Raw genomic sequence first — 16,831 nt, forward strand, 5'->3', positions numbered from 1 at the left:
TGAGTTAGAGTTTTGTTCTACATTTTTCTCAAGCTCTGTTTGGGGCTTCTGTTGTGATCCCTAACGTCGGTATTTTAGATTAAGTAAATGCTGTAGTCCAAGTTTAAAAGTAAATATTGGAATATTAATGAATACATCCAGAGAAATAATATTTGAAGATTTATAAAATTAAATGGCATTTGAGTGTTAACATATTAAATAAAATGATGGGTGCAATGGTGATTTTCTTATTTCCTTTCTGTTTATTTTCAAGACTGTGTATAGTAGTTTTCTCTTTTACGCATTTGTTTTCTTCATACTTTGGATAAAGGAAAGTACATCAGGATGTAATACGAGACTTACCTTTTGGAGCACATCTGTAAATCATCCCGGTGGTGGAAAAAAGGCCCATGTGTCAAGTTGACAGTGTTGACAGCAGCATTTAGTAGGAATCCCTGTGTTGGGATGTGAAGGGTTCTGTGAGAAAGTTTCCTTAGTCAGAAATGTTTCCCTGATATGTGATTACAAAACTATTTTGGGCTGCTGCAAATTTTTTAAAATTTTAGTCCATTTCAGATTTAATTCTCGTATTTTAGAGTATCAATGCCGTAAGCATGCATGTTGGACTTAAAATATGGAAGTCTGATGATATGTCATTACTTTTCTTAGTAGCTTGGAAAGTGGGAAATTTTACTTTTGTACAGAGAGTAATTTTATAATTACTCTATATAAAATGACACCCTGCATTATTTCATTTCCATGGATGAATATGTAAATATGTAAATATGATGAAATGAAAATGGATCATTTGACAAAGTTGTGTATATTCTTTGACAAAGTTATAGAATGAGGATTGATAATTTACTCATTTTCAGATTTTGTATTTCTCTAATTTTTTAAAAATTATAAAACTGATACTGGCACATTGTAATACATTTGGAAAACAAAGATAAGAAAAATAAAGGAATTAAAACCACCTTCTTTTCAGTATACCATGCAGAAGATAATAGCGGCTAAGGTTTGTTGCCTATGCATCTGGTCTTTACAAAAAAAAAAAAAAAATCATGTATAAAGAAAATACAATATTTTATGTAAAAATGGAATCACAGTTTTTGGTAACTTGGCTTTTACTTCATTTACTGTACTGTTTGTATTTTAATTAAAAAAAATTAAAAACTCTATTGAGAAAACACTTTCAAAGGATTAAAAATTAAGGATTCAGAGTAAGGAATAAATATTTGAGACTTATTCTCCATAAAAATTATTTTTGATCTAATAATAGTATATTCAATTGGTTAAAGCTCTTTCTATTTTTTATTGTTATGATCAAATATTATTTGAAATTGGACATGTTTATTAGAACAATTGGACAATTTTTTTTGTTGCAACTATAACAATTATAACCATTACTTATGACTTACATTTAACCTTTTTGAAGTTATAGTTTTAAAAATTAATAATAAATTGAATTCTGATTTTAGAGTTTTCCCAATAGGGATATAGTTTAACAGTATAATCAAGGGGATATCTGTAGATTCAAGGGTTTTCCCCACCTTGAACCCATAACAAATTTGTTATTTAATTAATGTGTAAGAACATAATAATTTTCTCTTGTAGTTTATGTCTGAACTGAGGCCAATAGCGAGACATCAGGAAGATACTACAATGGTAGTCATTAGTTTGGTTTATTTGATTTATATTTAAACAAAAAAATCTGAATAGCTATTTTCTAAAATTGTACTAAAGTAAAAGATGAAACAGTAATTCATCTGTTATTTACAGTAATGCTAATCTTTAACAAATTATCTCATCTCCCTGAGGCAGCTTATACACTGAGATTGATAGACTGTTTGAGGATTCAATAGTAAATATACGACATGTTTTTTAGAATTCATCCTGGCACAAAGTAAGCACTCAAGTAGTGCTAATTATTTTAAATAATATTATATTTATAAAATGTAAGATGTTACCTACTTATATAATGTAAGAAGGTGTATATATATATAAATGTAAAACACACATACACCATAAAACTAACTTACAATAGATAAATACAAGATCGATGCATACATTTAGACTAAGTTAAAATTAACAAAAAGAAAAAAGTTTATAAATGAATTTTACACTGAATGTGAAGAAATAAACTTTTATTTTGAAATCTCCTTCCTTAGCTTTTTTTTCTTTACATTTCTCTTTAGAAAATATTACTGTCCTTATAATGTTAAAAAATAATACGTTTTTGAAATGGGCTCAGTACTTTAATAGATCTATTTAGAAATGCTGAGGATCAGAGAGATGAAGTAATTTACCAAACAAAACACAGTTAGCAAGTAGAGATTTGGATTCATGCAATTTGTTTCTTAGTACCCTCTCCCCTAGAAATGAATGCAAAATTATAAACATTCTTTCTTTTTTTTTATTGTTGTAAACATACAGATAACAGTACATTTGCTAATTCTTTGTTTTTCACATGTAGAATTCAGTCAGACCAACTACAACAATCATGTTGTGTAACATAAATATTCTGTTCTAATAGAGCAGTAGTGGTCACAGACACCATCCAGTTCTTCTGCTCTCGTGGGCAAGGAGGCAGTAATTCATGGAGGCAATTACCCCTGCAGCCAGGTTTCTTCTCCGATTCTGGGTCTGCTTCCTCCTCTGCTGCTCCAGGCAAATAGAGACCAGTTGTATCTTGGATGGACTGACAAGCTTTTAAGACCACAGACCTCACCAGACTAGGGATTGGAACAGTAACACTAAAAACAGCATTAGGCCAGTTGACTGGACAGTCCCACAGATCCGTGGCTCTGAACCTTGAATCCAGCAGAAGTAATTCCATGAGGTATTTCAGTGTTCTTAAGTAATATCAGCAACTTTAGCATCTTTGTTGTTGTTGTTGTAACATTATATATAACAGAGTATTTGCCATTTTGCCCTTTTTCTGGTGTACAATTTAGTGATAACAGTTACACTCATCGAGTTGTGCAATCTTTACCCTAAAACATAAACCCATTACTTTCCATTTGGCTATAATCTTAACAGAAGTAGATCAACAGGCCTTTTCTTCTGCTGAACCACAAAGTGGGTCCTGCTTAAGGCTTTCCATGTTGTCAGGGCGTATATGATGTTTTACCACCTTAAATTAGCATATAATGTTATGTTATAAAGGCTACAAATGTTTTAAAATATTACACGTTTTGATCGAACAGCAGGTTTCAGCAGCGTCTTTAGATACTATATTCTGTAGATTAGGAATAAGGTCTTAATTAAGATTTAAAATGTGTCCTTCATGAAGGAGTATCAAATGAGGTTAAAAAGAAAAAGTTAGCATTTGCTAATTTTTTGCTACCACTGAGAACAATGGTTTGTAAGTAATCTTTGTCCACCACGCAATGCCCTACATCTATCACCAATATTTCATATTAATATTCTCTTTGAAAATGGGAATGACCTCCCACCTCTCCAAACTCCACTTTCAACACACTAGCTCACTATCGCAATACCATCAAATGGTGTTGTAAAAACAGCCAAAAGCTGTAACGTACCTGTGAACCGAGATTAACATCTGGACCATTGGTCAGCCTTCTCAGAGAAAGACGATTACATCTGAATATTGCCAGATTCTGAAGCACTCAATTCCTTTTTCTCTAAAATAACATTTTATGTCTGTTTATAAATGTAATCCAAGTCTATTGCAGAGTAACTGGAAAACAACGAAAATATCCAAAGAAGGGAATACTTTTTAAAAATGACCTGTGTATTAGGCTGGGCTCTCTAGAGGAGCAAAACCTGTGGAATATATATATATATATATGTACATACACACACACACACACGTATACATATATGTACACACATACATACATACATACAACGGGAGAGATTTAATTCAAGGAAATGGCTCACGCAGTTGTGGAGGCTGGCAAGTCCCAAATCCATGGGTCAGACATCGGGAGGCTTCTCCTGACTCATGTTGTTGCAGGGGCTGATGAAGCCGAAATTGGCAGGTCAGATGGCAGACTGCTGGCTCATGTCCCAAGAACTGGAGGTCAGATGATGATGAGTTGGATGCAGGATCCAGAGGAAGCTTTGCCAGAACATTCCTGTATATTGGGTTCCAGCCGCACCACTAGTGAAACTGATTGGCTCTCAACTGATGGGCCTTTCAAGTAATGGGCTGCTCACATCGAATCACAAAATGGAGGATGATTACATACTATCTGCCACACCACTGAGAATCATGGACTGTCCAAGTTGACACATAACCATCACAGCCTGCATTGCTATCACTCAGGAATAATAAACTTTAAAATGTTAGTGTATTCTCATCTTTCTTCAGAGCTGAGATGTTATATACATATATTTACTCAGTAGGGCTCATCATATGTATGGAACTTTTCATGTGCCCTCTGCCTCTCAGAAAGTTAAATGCAAACTACTCAAATCCCCATGACTTGAAAGGAGCACTGACTTGTGTGTGGCCTTTGCAGGAAAGAGAAGTTTTCCTTATTCATACTTTGACAAATTTGACTTGTTTTCAAGGCTCTGCTCATCACAGAGACTGTGCGACAGCATGCATCACTGTTTGCTAAATGTTAAGAAGAAGAAGTAGCACAGAAAATGGCAAAGTCAAATATGATTATACAGCATTTTGTAGCAGGAGCAAAACTTACATCCTGTTTTTAGAAAGTTATCTAAACAATACAAAGCAAGACAAAAATCAGAGAGGGAAAAAAAACATATGGAAGAACACAGAAAAAGATAGACTGCACCACTTAAAACAAACCAAACAAGAAAAGTCTTTATAACGAGAGCAAAGCTCAAGAAGACATTGAGTTACAATGATATTTTTACAGTAGTCATTAATTGTATTTGCAGATATTTCCACTTGACCCCATTCCAGACACAAGGTAAAATTGCACTTCCTGCTTCCTCTGTGGTTGGGTTGTGCCATGTGATTAATTCCTGCCAATGACACGTGAGAGCAAAGGCTATATGTCGTTCGAAGGGCATGGCACCTCATTGTAGGTGCGGGACCTCTGATACCCCTGCTTGTTCCTCTCGCACTGTGACCGTCAGCGTTCAAAGCTGTGATGGACTGGGGCCTGTTGCTCAGCTGTGGTTGACATGTCACGTGAGAGACAAATGTTTGTTGTTTTCAGCCACTGAGTTATTTTTTATTTTTGTATTTGTTTGACCACAGGGTAATTTCACCTATTCTTACTGATGGAATGATTTCGTGTTAATAGGTTTTATGTTACAAAACATTGGAATAGTTATTGAGGAAATACTTTCATTTTCCATCACGGGAGATACTTTAGGAAGGCTTTTCAAGAGCTCAGGCAGGAACACAGGCAAAGCTGAGCCAAAAACAGGAGAGTGGAAAAAAACCAGAATCACCATACATCTTAGTTTTAGAGTTGGTCCCTGTTGATAGCTGTCGTCATTTTATAGTTATTAATACTGTCTTCCCTCCCTCTCAAAGGTCCTGGTTTGATTGATAAATTTTATCAAATTTCCACTTAACCACATGTTGACTTCTTTATTCTTACCTTTTCCTACTTGACAGGTTTTATGATTTGTTTATTATTATTAACCTGATTAATAAGTTTTAGTATATTACCATACTAGTATCTTACTTTCCACATTTTATTATGCTATAATCCTCAATTTATTATCTCCTGTTGTTTTCATTAATGCTCTGTTTGTTTTCCTCTGTGTTATAATATACCAGTATTTCTTTAGCGTCTTTATGCCATTTTGTAATAAACACATTGAAATTAATTATAAATTTTATTTTCAAAAACTGTAATTACTGTTTAAAAAAAAAGACAAATGCAGTAAAACCTGTGAAAGCCAGAACCTGTGTATGGTGGAAACCTGTCAGAGAAGGAAAACTCAAATATTTTCTGCAAATCGAGAACAATAGAAAAGTGGTAAGACTGCACCCTATCAAAGGCAGAAAACTGGCGAGACCTGGAAAAACAAAGCAATCCCGTTGAGCTCTCCTTTCACGGATTTCACTGTACAGATACGGAATTATGTTTACTAACAAAAGTGATGCCTAATATTGCTCATTTAACCTTTTTTTCTAAGATATCTTAAACCTTCCTTTTAAAATCTTTCTTTCTGAAGTGTTTTCTAAGTATCCAGGCCTGACTGTGTACATTGGATACCTGCGTCTTGTCTTTTTTCTTTCTTTCTCCCTCCTTCCTTTCTTTTTTTTAACAATATTTCCCTACCAAGCAATTACATTTCTCTGTTTGAAAAAATTAAGAAACATTCTCCAGTTTTTTTTTTTTTTTAAATCATGACTGTGGAAAATTGGGGACATTTTGAGAAAATAGTCCCTGAAACAGTCCTAGATTCTGGACCCTATGGAGCGAGATTAGAGAGACAACAACACCATGAGCGAGCGAGACTGGAAAAAGTTGTTGAGATATCATGAATTTATTCAGATAACTTTGCTAGTTTAATTTCTTTAGTTTTATTTTCTCTTATGCCCTTTCTTCCTTAATCCATGACATTTGTTAATTTTAAATGTTTATAAATTATATAGGTGCAAATATTTCATAATCTGTATATGCCTATTTCTTTTTAATTATTAAATACTTAGAGTCAAACAGATGAGAAACTTTTGAGTTCTTGAAGGCCATTACCAAAAGGTCAATTTTCTAAACAGCACGTTTTCAGTATAGACTGCATTATCAGCATAATATTTTTCCCAATCCATTAAAAAAAAAAAAAATCCATAGTAACTAAAAAAATACAAACATGCTGTTTAAAAATATTACACTTTTTCACCAAGATTCCTGTAACATTTGAATTCTGTGCTGTGGTTCTCAGTCTTTGCTATGCTCTAGAATCACCTAAGAAGCTTTTAAAGGATAGTGAGAATCTGATTTGATTAGTCTGGTTGGAGCCCAGAATTGGTGCAGTTTTGAAGGTTTTCTATGTGATGTCAGACGGATCATGGCTGAAAGCAAAGAATACCAGAAAGATGTTTACCTGTGTAACTATTGACTATGCAAAGGCATTTAACTGTGTGAATCATAATAAATTATGGATAACACTGTGAGAAATGGGAATTCCAGAAGACTTAATTGTGCTTATGAGGAACCTGTACATAGATCAGGAGGCAGTCGTTTGAACAGAACAAGGGGATACTGCGTGGCTTAAAGTCAGGAAAGGTTGCATGAGGGTTGTATCCTTTCACCATACCTATTCAATCTGTGTGCTGAGCAAAGAATCCGAGAATCTGGACCATATGAAGAATGGGGCACTGGGATTGGAGAAAGACTCATTAACAACCGGCAGTATGGAAATGACACAACCTTGCATACTGAAGGTGAAGAGGACTTGAAGCACTTATTGATGAAGATCAAAGACTACAGCCTTCAGTATGGATTACGCCTCAAGAAAACAAAAATCCTTACAACTGAACCAATAAGCAACTACATCATGATAAACGGAGAAAAGGTGGAAGTTGTCAAGGATTTCCTTTTACTTGTATCCACAATCAACACCCATGGAAGCAGCAGCGAAGAAATCAAAGAATGCCTTGCACTGGGCAAGAGATCTCTTTAAAGTGTTAAAAAACAAAGCTGTCATCTTGAAGACTAAGGTGCACCTAACTCAAGCCATGGTGTTTTCAATTGCCTCATATGCATGGGAAAGCTGGACGGTGAATAAGGAAGACCGAAGAAGAATTGATGCCTTTGAGTTATGGTATTGACAAAGAATGTTGAAGATACCATAGACTGCCAGAAGAACCAACAAATCTGTCTTGGAAGAAGTACAAACAGCCAGAATGCTCCTTAGAAGCAAGGGTGGTGAGACTACGTCTCACATACTGTGTGCGTGTTATCAGGAGGGATTAGTCCCTGGAGAAGGACATTACGGTTGGTAAGGTGGAGAGTCATCGAAAAAGAGGAAGACCCTTGGCAGGATGGATTGACACAGTGGCCGAAACATTGGGCATAACAACGGTCATGAGGAAGGTGCGGGACCTGGCAGTATTTTGTTCTGTTGTACATAGGGTGGCTCTGAGTCGAAAGTGACTAGGTGGCACCTAACAATAACAACCATGTGATTCTAATGTTCAACTAGTGTGGAGAACCACTGCCTAAATAGATGCCAGACAGTGGTGTGCATCATGGTTGTTTGATGACTTTGTTAAATATAAGGAGGCTCCATTCCTACTACGCACATAATCACACCTCTAGGTATGGGTCATAAGTTGCTGAATTTTGCTTAGCTCTCTAGGATTTTGCAATCCAAGGGCCAGCAGCATTGGCATCACCTGGGAACTTGTCAGAAAAGCGGAGTCTTAGGTCCTGCCTCAGACCTCCTGAAGCTGAAGCTGAATTTGAGCAAGGTCCCCAAGTGATCCCTGTGCAAATTAGGGTTTTAGAAACCCTTCTCTACGGGACAGTGAGGCACACCAAAGCTTGAGCTTTGCAGCCGTAGCCAAGAAGATAATTTTTAAGATGAATAAGAAGCTTCAGCCTTCCAGAAAATGGAGGTTGTTTTTAGTAACAGAAGTCTGTCCTCAACATAAAGGGACAGCAGCATATACAGTGTTTCTTTGGAAACATGATTGAACATTGAGTTCAACAGAAAATAGTAACGTGCTTTTTTTTTTTTTTGTAGTTGGTGTTTGTTTATTTGTTTTTAATTATCTGGTTTTCAGGTTCATAAGCGGTTAATGTCTTAGTCCTTTCATTTTCAGTGCTAGGCTTCCCCCCCCCCCACTTTTCTGTAACAGTCAATGGCCTTTAAACATAACAAAAACCCATTTCATGACTTATTTTTCCCGACAATACTAAACAATGTGGTTTAGAAACAAAAAAAGAGTGTTTTGATGTGGCCTTTACTGTTGTTGAACCTTCGTTTTTAATGTTAACTGCTTTCTCTTTCTTATTCCTTGTCCTTTTCATGGTGTAAATGACCTACTTTGAAGTTTCCAATAAAAAGAAGTTAAATAGGCTTTTATTTTGGCTCTTGATTCTGTCTTTTTCTAGCAAATTTGGAAAAGGTCCTGACTGAGTATAACACGGCTGAGAGTAGAGAATAAAAGAAAGGGCTTATCCTGTCTTCTAACTTTTACTGGTTACTCACAGGAACGTTTGTAGTTCTCAGGGAAAGCAATGAGCCTGCCAGTATTTGTGCTCTGTAAATACACACATTTGAGTAAAGAAATGAAAATAAAAAGATGTTTACCCAGTATTTAAGACATAGGAGAAGACATTTTTATGGGAGCACACTGTGTGTGTGTGTTGTTGTTGTTGCTAGATGCCATTGAGGTGGTTCCAACTCATAGCGACCCCACGTACAACTGAACGAATCACTGCCCGGACCTGCGCCATCCTCACAATTGTTGCTGTGCTTGAGCCCATACCTAAGGGGTCACCTTCCGGCACTATATCAGACTATGTTCTGCTGCCAGTCATAATGTTTTCACCGGCCGATGATTTTTTAGAAGTAGATTGCCAAGTTCTTCTTTCTAGTCTGTCTTAGTCCAGAAGCTCTGCTGGAACCTGTCCACTATGGGTGACTCTGCTGGTATTTGAAATACCCATGGCATAGCTTCCAGCATCACAGCAACACACAAGTCACCGTGATATGACAGACTGACAGACGAGCGGGGTGTGTGTGTGTGTGTGTGTGTGTGTGTGTGTACTATATGCATAATTACCTAAGATTCCTAGCTATCTTGGATGTCTCAGTACCAGGGTGGGGTCATTCTCACAGGATTTGAGAGCAAAAGGTTGCTTCCTAATAAAGAAGTAAATTATACTGATTAAAACCAAAAAACAACCTGTTACCGTCGGGTCAATTCCGAACTCGTAGTGACCCTATAGGACAGAGTAGAGCTGCCCCCCAGGGTTTCCAAGGAGCAGCTGGTGGATTTGAACTGCCGAACTTCTGGTTAACAACTATGGCTCTCAACCACTGCACCACCAGGGCTCCATGCTGATAATACAAAGGACATTTCTATGTAATTATTATTCTTGGAATTTGTAGGCTGTAGTACTCTTTTCTCTTGAAGACAATAAGCATAGTTTTTTTGTTTTAATGAAATATCCCTCTGTCCATACACCTATGCTTACACTAAACAAGTTTGATGATACCTTTGTTGTTAGTTTCATTGGGTGAAGATGGGGATAAAATATAACATCTTTCACCTTATAACACAAAGAAGTTTACACTTAACGCTATCAATTTAATATTTTTTAAGAAGGTTATATTTTTTCTCTTGTAACCTATGAGCAATGAAGGCTCATTCAGTAGAGGCGGAATGAATTGACAGCTCCTCATGGTGAGGAAAAATTTGTTTGCAGATATTTGATATGAACATCACTGTCTTAGTCTGGGTTCTCTAGAGGAGCAAAACCAGTGAAACGTATATATAAATATACATAGAGAGATTTACTTCAGGGAAATGGCTCACCCAAGTCCCAAATTCATGGGTCTGGTGGCAGGCTGGGGACCCCTGCTGGCTTACAGGGTTGCAGAGGCTGGAGAATCCAAGATCTGACTGTCAGGCAACAGGCTTAAGACTTCTGTAGACTTATATCTCATGAACTGGAGGTCAGGTGACTAGGAGACTGCAGGGCTGATAGAGATACCAAGTGTTGTGGGAACATCCATTTATATACTAGAAGGAGGCTATACCCCCAAGGAAACTCCCCTTTCAAATGCTTGGCAGCTCTCATCAGATCACAAAACCGAAGGTAATTACATTATGGAAGAGCACTTGCCAAACGGCAAAAAATCATAGCCTAGTCAAGTTGGCATACAACATGATGCCCTCCAGTTGATTCCAACTCATAGTGACCCTATGTACAACAGAACAAAACATTTCTTGGTCCCAGGTCATCCTTACAATTGTTGCTGTGTTTGAGCCCATTTTTGCAGCCACTGTGTCAGTCCGTCCTGTTGAGAGCCTTTCTTTTTTTTGCTGACTCTCTAATTTACCAAGCATGATGTCCTTCTCCGGGGTCTGGTCACTCCTGTTAACATGTCCAAATTACATGAGACGAAGTCTTGTCATCCTCACTTCTAAGGAGCATTCTGACTGTACTTCCAAAACAGATTTGTTTGTTCTTCTGGAAGTCCATGGTATATTCAATATTTTTTTTGTTAACACCATAATTCAAAGGCATCAATTCTTCTTCAGTCTTCCTTATTCATTGTCCTGCTTTCACATTCATATGAGGTGATTGAAAATACTATGGCTTGGGTTAGGTGCACCTTAGTCCTCAAACTGACATCTTTGCTTTTTAACTTTTTAAGGAGGTCTTTGCAGTAGATGTGCCCAGTGCAATGTGTCCTTTGATTTCTTGACTTCTACTTCTATGGGTGTTGATTGTGAAGCCAAATAAAATGAAATCCTTGACAACTTCAGTCTTTTCACTGTTTATCATGATGTTGATTATTGGTCCAGTTGTGAGGATTTTTGTTTTGCTTATTTTGAGGTGTAATCCATACTGAAGCCTGTAGTCTCTGATCTTCATCACTGAGTGATTCAAGTCCTCTTAGCTTTCAGCAAGCAAGGTTGTGTCATTTGCACATTGTAGGTTGTCAGTGAGTCTTCCTCTAATCCTGATGCCCTGTTGTTCTTCATTTAGTCTAGTTTATCAGATTAGTTGCTCAGCATACTGATTGAATAAGTATGGTGAAAGGACACAACCCTGACACACACCTTTCCTGGTTTTAAACCACACTTGTGCTTTTTGAACGACTGCCTCTTGGCCTGTGTACAGGTTCCGCACAAGCACAATTAAATGTTCTGGAATTCCCATTCTTTGCAATGTCATCTGTAATTTGTTGTGATCCACAGTCAAATGGCTCTCTTAGAGGCATTAAAATGAACCAAAATACTCAAAGAATATTTCTAGAGGCATTTATGATCTAATTATGGGTTTCGGCACTCATCTGATTAAAACTTTATAAAATGTGCAGGAATGCTGGAGTTTTTTTTTTTTTTTAAGAAGAGAGAGTTCTAGCAAAGGATTCTGGGAATAAATGACCTGGTTGACAGCAGCAGGGGAGGGCACTATGCTGTTACTGAGACTGCAGAACTCCCTTGACCTGATGTACCCTAAACCAAAAAACCATTGCCATCGAGTTGATTCCAACTCACAGCAATCCTATAGGACTGAGTAGAAATGTCCTATAGGGTTTTCAAAGAGCAGCTGGTGAAGTTGAACTGCCAACCTTTTGGTTAGTAGTTGGGCTCTTAACCACTGTGCCACCAGAGCTCCTGGCTGCACTGTAAAACCCGTAAACCCCTTGCCATTGAGTCAATTATGACTCACAGCAACCCTGTAGGACAGAGTAGAACTGCCCCATAGGGTTTCCCAGTAGTGGCTGAGGAATTCAAACTGCTGACCTTTTGGTTAGTAGCTGAACTGTTAGCCACTGCACCCCCAGGACTCCTGGAGTCACTCTAGATAATCTGTTCTTTACAAAGAGATCTCTGGGTGGCGCAGTCTGTACTCGACTGCTATCCTAAAGGTTAGTGGTTAGAACCCATCCAGTAGTAACACAGAAGAAAAGGCCTGGTGATCTGCTTCTGTTAAGATTACAGCCAAGAAAATCCTATGGTGCAGTTCTGCTCTGTAATACACGGGGTCACCATGAGTCAGAGGCTGAATCGACAGCAGCTAACAACGACAACATTCTTTGCAATGGGCAGCCTTGCAGAAAAATACTTTTCCTGTGCATTTCAGTAGTCAGGAATTAAGATCATGGATTACCTAGAGGCTTTTTGACTTATAATTCTAAAAAGTTGTTATATAAAACTGGATAACAGTGGACTTTAGTTGCTAGTGAGAAAGTTGAGAAGTCTGGCCCCAGCTCTTTGCTGGCTTCGCTTTCCTTTCATCTCTTGTAAGATAAAAGGTGGTGCAGGCCACACCCCAGGGAAACACTGGTTACATTGAATCAGGGATGTGACCTTAGTAAGGGTGTTACAATCCCACCGTAATCCTCTTTAAAATAAAATTATAATCACAAAACGGAGAATAACCACACAATACTGGGAATCATGGCCTAGCCAAGTTGACACATATTTTTTGGGGACACAATTCAATCCATGACACCATGCAAGAAGGCACTATCCCAAACTTGTTCAACTTCAGGAGTCCCTGAGTGGTGTAAACAGTTTATGCGCTCGGCTGCTAACGAACAGGCTGGAGATCTGAGTCTACTCAGTAGCACCTCGGATGAAAGACCTAGCAATCTACTTCAAAAAATCAGCCATTGAGAACCCTGTGGGCACAGTTCTACTCTGACATGCATGGGGTTGCCATGACTCAGAGTTGACTCAGCTGCAGCTGGTCAACGGGTCCAACTTCAGGTGTGTACCTGACTGTCTGTTGGGGGACTGGGTTCAACTTATCTATACTTGAATTCCCTGTTACCTGTCCTCCTGATAGGACATCCTGGCATTGAATACTTTCTAACAGGATTCTGGAACCCCAAGCTGGGAGAACTTAGTTGCACCCTTTGGAGAAATTTCTGCAGCTGTATTAGCTCTCTGAGGACCCACCAGCCCTGTGTGGCTGAGCAAATATGTACCGAAGCCTCTCTGATGTGTGACAGATGTGAGCTCTGTAGAAATTTTCAGGCATAGGCTGTATAGAATTCCTGTTTTGGGGCAAAAGTTGAACCAGGAGTTAGTGAGCACTGTTCGAAAATGAAATTTCTGTGATGTTTTGATTCACAGCAGTTGAGAGAGAATTCTTTCTCACTTCTTTAAGGTCAGCTGTGGACTGCTTTTGCTGAAGGGTAAGCCACAGTGATTCTGGGATGTATATATGAAAAAAATTAATTTATTCCTTTCCTGACTTTGAACTCTTTGAAGTATATTCAATCTTTATATTTCATGGGTATTTGACAGCCTGAATAATTCCAAACTAAAAATGTTGAAATGTTGATTTTCCTTGGGAATCTGTCCTTCCTTTACATTTCACTTCTGTTTTTTAAAATAGCTCTAATTATTTTGCACATGGGTATTTTTTTTATTTATTTATTACCCTCAGAGACCAGATCTAAAATTCATAGCCCGCATTTTTTTGTTTTGTTTTGTTTTGACTCCTGTTTTTGATAGTAGCATTACTACTTCTTCTACTCATTGCGATTGACTCGATTTTGACTTATAGTGGCCCTGTAAGACAGAGTAGAATGGCCCCATAGGGTTTCCAAGGCAGTACATTGACAGGGAACTGCCAGAAATTCAAGCTGGATTTAGAAGAGGACGAGGAACAAAGGATATCATTGCTGATATCAGATGGATCTTGGCTGAAAGCAGAAAAAATGTTTGCCTGTGTTTTACTGACTATGCAAAGGCATTCGACTGTGTGGATCATAACAAGTTATGGATAATATTGCAAAGAATGGGAATCCCAGAATACTTAACTGTGCTCATGAGGAACCTTTACATAGATCAAGAGGCAGTTGTTCGGACAGAACAAGGGGATACTTGGTGGTTTAAAGTCAGGAAAGGTGTGCATCAGGGTTGTTTCCTTTCACCATACTTAAGTCTATATGAAGACAAAGGTGGCATCAGGATTGGATGAAGACTCATTAACAACCTGTGATATGCAGATGACACAACCTTGCTTGCTGGAAGTGAAGAGGACTTGAAGCACTTACTAATGAAGATCAAGGACCACAGCCTTCAGCATGATTACACTTCAAGATAACGAAAACAAAAACTTTCACAACTGGACCAATAAACCAGATAGCACCTAACAACATCAGTCTTTTTACAGAAGCTGACCTCCACATCTTTCTAGCATGAAGCAGATAGTATGTTCAAAGTATTGACCTTTCAGTTAGCAGCCGAGCCCTTAACCACTGCGCCACCAGAGTTCCTTATAGTAGTATTGTTGTTAGATGCCTTTGAGTTAGTTCCAACTCATACCAACTCTATATACAATTGAACGAAGCACTGCCTGGTCCTGCGCCATCCTCACAATTGTTGCTGTGTTTGAGCTCATTTTTGCAGCCACTGTGTCAGTCCGTCTTGTCGAGAGTCTTCCTCTTTTTTTGCTGATCCTCCACTTTACTAAGCATGATGTCTTTCTTCAGGGACTGGTGTCTTCTAGTAACATGTCCAAAGTACTTGAGATGAAGTCTCGCCATCCTTGCTTATAAGGAGCATTCTGACTGTACTTCTGCCAAGACATACTTGGTTCTTCTGGCAGTCCATGGTATATTCATATTCTTTGCCAACACCATAACTCAAATTGATGCATTTGAATAGTAGTGTTAACTTTATTAATTCACTCAACAGAACTGATTGAATTAGTGGAATCAGGTCAAATCACCCCACCCCCACCATGACTATGAAAAAGTCTTAATCTGATTATGTGTGATAAGGAGCCTAACTCAGAGCTTTCTCTTGAGTTTTAAAAAAGAGAAGATTTCTTCAAAAACAGTTTAGAATATTATATATGTTTACATTCCTGACCAATTAACATAACAAATGCAGTTGAGGTGGTGACATTGTTTTAGTAGAAGGCTAATCCTGGCTCTAATAGCCCCAAGTGGCTGCTCCCTTGCAGCTGCTCAACCAGCCTCCCAGGCCCTCTAATCACTGTGCCTTCAAACCCCCTCTCCACCTGCTGGGGGATGTTTTGACACAAAACAGGGATTTGGCCCTAAGCAGCCTCTAACTCCTCAAATAAATAAAGCTGCTGATTGTCACACCTCCTCCCTCCTCCCCTCCCATCCGCGTTTATGTTGTATGGCATCGCTGACTTCCTGGTAAACTTTTAACTTTATTTATTGTATTGATTTTGATGTTCATCACCCTGGCCGCTTGGAGTGTTCCAGAGAGAAAAAGTAGCTCACTAGTCAGTTCTTAAGAAATTCAAGTCTTTCATTTTTCCCTCATCTTCAGACTTCCCTTCTTGCTAATTAAAGATCTCAAATACAGTCACAAAGGAACAGTGACCAACTGCTGGGTAGCTGAATTTGGGGCTGCCTTCAGGTCAACCTGAGCTGCTTTGCTTTCTGGAATGACTTTTTTTTTTTATAAAGCCAGCCTTTGACTTACAGGAATTGGCCCCCATCAGCTGTGTGTGCTGGGGGTGGCAGTGGGGTGGGGAGGGGGGGAGACGTGGAAGACCTTCTCAGGCTACCAGATCTGCATGCCAGAGACTTGCCGGAAAAGCCGGAGGAGAAATTTCCAAAGGTTGTATTTCCCTTCTGGTCGGATCCTCTCATCCACTTTGTGGTAAGTGGGTCAGCTCCAGTTCAGGCTTTCTCTGAGAACAGGAAGGAAAACCTGAGCAGAATTAACCCTGTGTATTCCCCAAGGGAGTTTTAATTTCCCTATTTCAGCTTTAAAATGTACATATTTCAGTAGAAAATGTTTTTCTTTCTTGGAGTTTTTTTTTCCTTTTTTGGCTTTTCGATCATTAGATTCAGCATTCTCTTTAAATAAAATGTTATTTCCCAGTAGAGCTAAAAAAATCTGAATTCTGAAATTCTTCTGAGTAAATAGTATATTTAAAAAAAGGACAAAGAGGGTGATTTTCTAAGTTGTAATACTTTAGCAAATTCTTGCGTTAAAAGTCAAAACTCACAGTGGAAAATAGTTTTTTTTTTTCTGTAGCGCATAAACATACTTTTTTTTATGCCTCTGCAGTGAATATAATCCAGTTTGAGACCACAAACGTTTTTCTTTGTTTTCATGCAACACGATGCATTTTTGTAGGATCAGTATATCTATGAAAATCTTTTTGAAAAGTAGATTGCCCAGACTTTTCCACCTTAACAATGACTTTAAGTAATACAAAAACCCATTGCTGTTGAGTTGATTCCGACTTGTTAA

The 16,831-nt window shown here is 38.1% G+C and overlaps 1 protein-coding gene across 4 annotated transcripts in view; it reads left to right on the forward strand.

Moving 5' to 3' along the window:
* Positions 1-16,831, forward strand: part of MYO16 (myosin XVI) — a 733,911-nt gene that overhangs the window by 82,793 nt on the left and 634,287 nt on the right. Inside the window, exon 1 of one of the 4 annotated variants that reach the window (XM_049867510.1) lies at positions 16,221-16,231. The exons of the other annotated variants lie outside the window; for them this stretch is intronic. The gene's annotated coding sequence lies outside the window, so the exon portion shown is untranslated. Of the gene's footprint in view, positions 1-16,220; positions 16,232-16,831 lie in introns of those variants that run through there. 4 annotated transcript variants of the gene reach the window in all.

Source organism: Elephas maximus, chromosome 23 (genome assembly GCF_024166365.1).
Source record: "Elephas maximus indicus isolate mEleMax1 chromosome 23, mEleMax1 primary haplotype, whole genome shotgun sequence".
In the NCBI taxonomy this organism is placed as follows: domain Eukaryota; kingdom Metazoa; phylum Chordata; class Mammalia; order Proboscidea; family Elephantidae; genus Elephas; species Elephas maximus.